Source organism: Bos indicus x Bos taurus, chromosome 8, assembly GCF_003369695.1.
Source record: "Bos indicus x Bos taurus breed Angus x Brahman F1 hybrid chromosome 8, Bos_hybrid_MaternalHap_v2.0, whole genome shotgun sequence".
Classification (NCBI taxonomy): Eukaryota; Metazoa; Chordata; class Mammalia; order Artiodactyla; family Bovidae; genus Bos; species Bos indicus x Bos taurus.
In genome coordinates this window covers 110,145,856-110,153,767 of record NC_040083.1, presented here as the reverse complement: position 1 = coordinate 110,153,767, position 7,912 = coordinate 110,145,856, and the positions used below count along the sequence as shown (strand labels likewise).

At 47.9% G+C, this 7,912-nt stretch overlaps 1 long non-coding RNA gene across 1 annotated transcript; it reads left to right on the top strand.

The window, feature by feature from the left end:
- The first annotated feature begins 2,725 nt into the window (after window positions 1-2,725).
- LOC113897909 lies at window positions 2,726-3,866 on the top strand. The gene is made up of 2 exons (XR_003512450.1): window positions 2,726-3,542; window positions 3,662-3,866. It is a non-coding gene; the product is annotated as an uncharacterized LOC113897909 (long non-coding RNA).
- The last annotated feature ends 4,046 nt before the right edge of the window (window positions 3,867-7,912 follow it).

The following is a 7,912-nucleotide window of genomic DNA, read 5'->3' as shown; positions in this document are numbered from 1 at the left end:
CACTGGGCAGAGCCCAGGATGTCCGTCAGGAGAGAGATGAGCTGAATCTGGTCCAGAATCACCCTGGAGGTTGTCCCACCATCACCCCTGACCGGGCTGCTCATCCAGAGGGCAGGCAAGGGACTTTTTCTTTTAACTGAAGTATAATTGAGTTGGGCTTCTCTGGTAGCTCAGCAGTAAAGAATCTGCCTGCGATGCAGGAGACCCCAGTTTGATTCCTGGATCCAGCAGATCCCCTGGAGAAGGGATAGGCTACCTATTCCAGTATTCTTGGGCTTCCCTAGTGGCTCAGACAGTAAAGAATCTGCCTGTAATGCGGGAGACCTGGGTTTGATCCCTGGGTAGGGAAGATCCCCTGGAGGAGGGCATGGCAACCCACTCCAATATTCTTGCCTGGAGAATTCCATGGACAGAGGAGCCTGGTGGACTACAGTCCAGGGGGTCACAAAGAGTCAGACACGACTGAACGATTAAGCACAGCAGCATAATTGATTTACAATGTTGTGTTAATTTCTGCTCTACGGCCAAGTGACTCAGTTATACACACACATATGTATACACTTTCTTTTTAAGTGTTCTTTCTATTACGGTTTATCCCAGGAGATTGGAGACAGTTCCCTGTGCTGTGCAATAGGACCTTGTCGTTGGCCCACCCTGGTAACAGTTTGCATCTGCTAACCCCTAACTCCCGATGCAGCCCTCTCCCTGCTCCCTCCCCCGGCACCCACAGTGTGTTCTCTAGGCCTGTGAGTTTGTTTCTGTTTTTCAGGTAAGTTCACTTTTTTAGAGTCCCCATTTAAGTGATAACATGTGATATTTGTCTTCTTCTGACTCACTTCCCTTAGTATGATAATCTCTAGTTGCATCTGTGTTGCTGCAAATGGCATTATTTTGTTCTTTTTTATGGCTGAGTAGTATTCCATTGTATATACGTACCACATCTTCTTTTTCCATTCCTCTGTCCATGGACGTTTATCTGCCTTCCTGCCTTGGCTAGTGTGAAAACTACTGCTGTGAACATAGGGGTGCGGTACACATAGCTCTACAGTCACAGAGCATAGATTCTCAGAGGACTAGACTGTTCATGATACAAAAATCTTTCAGATCACTACTAAAAGAACTGATACACTGGCTGTAAGAGAATACACCTCTCCTGTTTACAAAATTAACAAATACTAAAATTTAACAAATGAAGAAGACACAGTCGGTGCTCTCAGAGAGTTTGGATAAATTCTTTCACGTCCTTTAAGTCCCAGTCCTGCAAAAAGGGGTTAATATTCCCTGTCCACCTTTTTTTGGTAAGCAGCTGAATGTGACCTCTGAAAAATGGTGCACTATTCACTTGACCCAGAAAACCCCACAAAATCATGCAAATCAGGAGGTTCGGAGCTTCATGTTCACTTTAAGAACACTCATGAAATTGGCCAGGCCATTAAGGGTATGCATACCAGAAAAGCCAGCAAGTACCTGAAGGAAGTCGCTATAAAGAAGCAAAGGTATACAGAGGCCAAACAGTAGGGGCTGGACGCTGGGTTGGTGGCCCCAAAAGATGCTGGATGTTCAGTGCACGTGCTCCAAGAGGCAAGGAGTGATACTGAACTTAAGGGCTTAGATGTAGGTTGTCTGATCACTGAGCACATCCAGGTGAACAAAGCCCCCGAGATGCAGGCGCAGGACTTAGCAGAGCTCGCGGTCGGATCAACCCGCACCTGAACTCTCCTTGGCACATTGAGAGGCTCTTGACTGGAAAAGAACAGATTGTTCCTAAACCAGAAGAGGAGGTTGCACAAAAGGAAAAGATACCCCAGAAGAAACTGAAGAAGCAAAAACTTATGGCCCAGGAAGAAATGCCTCAAAAAATAAATGCAAATAAAAGTAAAAAAAAAAAAAAAAATCCCTGTCCAGCATTGTTAGACTTAGCAGCAATCTCAATTTCAGATAAACAATGAATAATATTTTAGCATAGATATGTCCTATGCAATATGTGGGATATACTTACTATAAAAAAGAAACTATTTATTATTCATTGTTTATCAGAAATTCAAAATTGACTAGCATCTTGTATTTTATCTTGCAATCTTACCTCTGTCCAAGCTTGTTCAGAAATTTTATGAGGTGCAAAAAATAGTATGTGAATTAACAACGTATAGAAGTACTTTACAGTTTACAAAATTCTGTGTCAGCAGGATGACTTGGGGTTGTACTGCTTTGATGGAAAAGCTTCTCTTGCAGGCCCGTGAATCTGTTCTCAGAAGATGTGGGGAGAAAGATTCTGTCTGCATCCAGATGAACACTTTTTATTCCAGGGTGTGTCCATGCCAAGTCACTTCAGTCACATCCGACTCTTTGTGACCCTCTGGACTGTAGCCTGCCAGGCTCCTCTGTCCGTGGGATTCTCCAGGTAAGAATACTGGAGTAGGTTGTCATTCCCTTCTCCAGGAGATCTTCCCAACCCAGGGATCAAACCTGAGTCTCTTGCATTGGCAGGCAGATTCTTCACCACTGAGCCCCCAGGGAAGCCCTTTCTAGGGTGAGTGAGTGTGAGTGTTAGTTGCTCAGTCGTGTCCAACTCTTTGAGAGCCTGTGGACGGTAGCTCATCAGGCTCCTTTGTCCATGGGATTCTCTGGGCAAGAATACTAGAGTGGATGGCCATGCCCTCCTCCATGGGATCTTCCCAACCCAGGAATTGAACCTGCATCTCTTATGTCTCCTGCTTGGCAGGAGGGTTCTTTACCACCAGTGCCACCTGGGAAGCCCTTCTTCCAGGGCAGTGGACCCAAACCAGTAGCACAGATGGAGCCTGGAGCAGCACACGCGAAAAGGTCCCAAGAATTTGCTTCTCAGAAAACTCGGAGCAAGACCGACCAGGATACAAGAGCACCTTCTGGCTGCGTCCCCAGAAGTATGCTGTCTAAGAGGCTGCCACTGCTTCTCAGCCCCCAGCAGGTGAAAAGGGGTAGGAATGGCTGGACTGGAGGAGGGGGAGGGTAGAAACCATTGTCCTGGCTGGAGTGGGGCGCGGTGAGGAGAGGGGTTTAACTCAGAGGTCTGTGGACCCGGGAGACAGCAGCCATGGCTTCTCGTCTAGCATGGGTCCTGCCTTCTGGAGGTGCCACTGCCATCCGAGGTGGCTTTTTTGCTTCAGTCAAGGGCTCCAAGCAGACATTCCTTTTGTGTCAAGAAGCAGGGCACCAATAGTGACAGCAGTCGTTCAAAATGTGAAGGCTGGGCAAGCCCTCGGAACCCCCCACTGCTCCCTCCTTCCATCTTCCAGACCGGGACCCTGAAGACGGGCTGAGAAGTGACTCGAAACCACGGAGCAAGTCAGGGGCAGACCTGGGACTGGAGTCCGAACCTGCTGCTTCCCGACTGAGGGTCAGATGTAGTATCTGTCCCGTGGAGTTCCCCTCTGTTGGGGCACCCCCCCGCCCCCGCCCACAAGGAGCCACTGTCCCCCAAGACCAATAATCCAGAGACCCTGCTGAGAAACCCTGGTCTCTCAAAGCGTTTCATCATGGTGGTGATCTTCCGCTGCAGGATGGTACGTACCAGTCTGCAGAATACTTTCATGCCATCTACCTCCCCTTCCGCTGACTTCTGCCTTCTTATGTCCTGTCCTCTCTGCGCTTGTCAACTCTCTAACGTGCCCGACTCTCCCAGGGAGAGGCAGTCCGTGTCACGGTTGGGACATGGTCTCTGGAGCCAACCTGCATGACCTGGAGCTCGGTGTGAGGTGCTGTGGCCTTGGGCGAGCGATGGAGGAGGCGTTCACTGTGCCTCGCTCTCCTCATTCATGACGTGGAGATGATTATCACAGGCCTACCTCACAGAGTTCTCATGTGAGGATTAAAGAAATTAACTGGTACTTTTTATTATTACTTTATCATTTTGGCCATGCCCCTCGGCCTGTGGGACCTTAGTTCCCTCACCAGGGATTGAATCTGGGGCCTCGGCAGTGAAAAGCTTGGAGTCCTAACCACTGGACCACCAGGGAATTCCCTTAACTTGCACTTACAACAGTTCCTAGCACACTGTTAAGGGAAGACCTGGTGGCTCAGCAGTAAAAAATCTACCAATGCAGGAAGCCTGGGTTCAATTCCTGGGTTGGGAAGATCCTCTGGAGGAGGGCATGGCAACCCACTGCAGTATTCTTGCCTGAAAAATTGCTTGGACAGAAGAACCTGGCAGGCTACAATCCATGGGGCTGCAGAGAGTTGGATACGACTGAGTGAACAAACGACAACACCTTGCTGTTAAGGCTTCACAAATATCACTTATTGTTACTGTTATTGCTGCTGCCCTGTTAACTTCAGAACTCTCTTCCGTGACCCCAGAGTCCTCCGCCTCAGTCCTGGTCCTTCTCCAAGACTCAGCTCAAATTCCCCTCCTCCAGGATGACCTCTTCGATCCTTTTCCCTTAGCAGAGTTAGATGTTCCCTAACATCTTCCAAACCCAATTGAATGCCTACATTTGCCTGTTTTCTGGTCTGCCTGCCTGCCTAAGCATGCTCTTCACCCCTGTCTTTATCAGCAACAACAAGGCACATCTATGTGCTTCACGGATGCTTGTTCAATGACTGATTGCATTGATCTCCCATCTAGGAATCATCTTTTTTTTTAACCTCACTCGCTCACTTCTGGCTTTATTCTTTTTTAAAAATTTTATTTTTAATTGGAGGGTAATTGCTTTACAATGCTGTGTTGGTTTCTGCCATACAGCAACACGAATCAGCCACAGGTATACATATACCCCTTCCCTCTTGAACCTCCCTCCCACCTCCTGGAATCATTCTTGTTTTCTTTCTTTCCCCCACCCCACACCCAATCTAATAGCAAGTCTTGACATCCCACATCTAAGATCAATCGTGAGTCGCCTTTAGGCCAGTGCAGGCTGCCGCCTTCTCACCTGCGAGCCACTCAGTCTTCTCACTGTGCTCTTGCCCTGGTTGCTTCTGATTTCACCTCCATCCCCTCCTTAAAAGGCTCCCGGGACTTCACATTTCTCTTAGAAGAAAATCCCATCTACTTACGCGGCTACGTCTGTGCATGCTAAGTCTCTTTTTCAGTCGTGTCTGACTCTTTGCGACCCTGTGGACTGTAGCCTGCCAGACTCCTCTGTCCATGAGATTCTCCAGGCAAGAATACTGGAGTGGGTTGCCATGCCCTCCTCCAGGGGATCTTCCCGACCCAGGGATGGAACCCGCATCTCCTTTGGCTCCTGCATTACAGGTGTATTCTTTACTGCTGAGCCATGGGGGGAGCCCTACGTGGCAACAGAGCTCTGCATTTCCATCGCCCACCTCATTTTGGAGCACTTAATGTGCTCTCCCTCACTTAATGCACTCTGCCTATTCTGCCTCCTTTCAGACCCTTTCCTACCTCATGACTGCACTTGCTGCTTCTTGCAGTTTTTGCAGAACTAGCTTCTTCTTTTGATTTCAGACTGAATGCTACATCCTCAGAGAGGCTTTCCTTGACCACCCCAAGGAAATGTTTCCCAGTTTCTCTTTGTCACAGAACCCTTTCTTCTGCTTTGTACTATTTATCGTAGGCTGTAAATATCTTGCTTACTTACATGCTCATTAACAGGTGTTAATTGGCTATCTCACTCGATATATTGTAAGCACCACAAGGGTGAAGTACTCACCCTTTTTTAAAATCTTATTCACTAGGATATCTCTTAATCAGTATTTAATATGTTTCTGCTGAATGAATGAATGATTTAATCCTCCTAGAAGCAGAATGTATAAACCAGGCATTATATACTCACTTTACAGATGTCCAAACTGAAGCCTAGAGGGCTGGATTCTTGCCCTGATGACATAGGCTGGAAGTGGTATAGCCAGGCCCTAGATCATGTGCTTTTCCTGCTAGACCCTTTCACCCTGAAGGGAGATAGACTCTGGGTGGGGAACCCAGCTTGTCTGATTCATAATCTAATTCCCCAACATGAGACCAGAGAGCCAAGATTCCAAAGTTCCTGTCTGTAAAGAGGTGTCAGTATGTGGCTAAGGATTGCAATCCGTTCCAAATTCCAGGCTGCATTGACGCATACACCCAATACACTCAATGATCACAAGAAAAGTGCAGAGACTGAGGAAGAAAATCAGACCCACAGGCCTGAGAGCTGGCCTAATCTCCTAGGATCCTCTTCAGAGCTGTTCTAATTTAGGCCTGATGGAATGGGAAAGATGTTGTTTCTAGTTCCTTTAGTTTAATGTGGCCTAATTTGGAAGATTTTGCCATTTTGAGGTCTCAACTACTGCCTGAGAGCAGCCCTTGGTTATTGTTATCATCTAAAAGAATACTTTGGCTGTCAGTAGAGAGCTAGCAGCATTTCTTTGATTCCAGGAGGAAAGTTCCTGGTGAGGGAGCCTGGTGACATAAGAGGCCCTGGACCAGACACCAGAAGGGCGGTGCTGTGAGCAGGAAGGCCCTGGGCTCCCACCAGCAGACTGTTGGCCCCTCGCCGGCTCCCAGCTTCCTCCTCTGTAAGGAATGATGCAGGTCTGATTGTGGCCTGAGAGTCAGGGGGTTTGGATCTGACCCCGGCTCTGTCACTAACGTGGAGCATGGGATCCGGTTAAGGCCCTTTCCTTCTCTGGGTTATTGGTAGATCATTGTTATGAGTTCAGGTTTGGCAGGGTGGATTCTTAAGTTCTCTTCCAGCTCTGATATTTACTCATTCTGTGGCTTTTTCAGGGAAACATATTCTCCCCCAAGAACTGGGTTTCCTTATTTTCCAGCCCTTAGAAATCAGCATGAGATCTACATGGCCACCTCAAAATAGTTCAACCAAGAGTCTTAGTCCCAAAGGCCTGGGTTTCTTAAAAGTACCTGAGGAATCAAGTGCCCACTCCTGCTACTCTCCCAGCCCTAAACACCAATCCAATGACAGGTACCCACTCCAATGAAGGAAGCCCTTCAAGAAGGCCAAGGTCATGGAACAGGTTGGGGAGTATGAATCCACTGAGAGCCTAGAAGCTCTGGGCATTAACCCCCAAGGCCATTGTATTCACTTGGTCTTGACCCACTGCGTGAAAAGACAAGGTTCAGGAAAGTCAGATATGTTCCAGCGTCTTCTGAGTGTTTACTGTGGGGCGGGCCTCGGCTCAACACTTGTACACACTGCTTTGTTCAACCTTGACTTGGGAGATAGATATTATGATCCTCATTCTACAGGAGATGATGTTGAAACATGGAGCTAAAGTGAGTTGTCCAAAGTTATACAGCTAGAAAGACCAGGGCTGAGCCTGGTACTCTTTACTGCTGCGCTTGCTTCTCTCCTAACAACAGAAATCAAAAGTAAAGTTGAGGAGGCTCAGTAAACTGTTGTGGAAATCACTCTGGACTTGAGGACTGAAAAACTGGTTATGAACTCTAGTTCTTCTATTTACTATCTGGACTTCCCTGGTGGCTCAGGTGTAAAGCATCTGCCTACAATGCGGGAGACCTGGGTTCAATGCCTGGGTTGGGAAGATCTCCTGGAGAAGGAAACGGCAACCCACTTCAGTACTCTTGCCTGGAAAATCCCATGGACGGAGGAGCCTGGTGGGCTACAGTCCACGGGGTCGAGAAGAATTGGACACGACTGAGCAACTTCACTTTCACTTTCTTCCATTTACTAGTTTGGTGATCCTGGGTAAGTCATTTGACTTTTTTAAGCAGCAGTATACTGACCTGTGGGCTTCCCTGGTGGCTCAGATGGTAAAGAGTCTGCCTACGATGAGAGAGACCCAGGCTTGATCCGTGGGTCTTGAAGACCCCTCGGAGAAGGGAAAGGCAATCCACTCCAGTATTCTAGTACTCTTGCCTGGAGAATCTCATGGACAGAGGAGCCTGACGGGCCACAATCCATGGGTCGCAAAAAGTGAGACACGACTGAGCAACTAACACTTTCACTTTAACTAT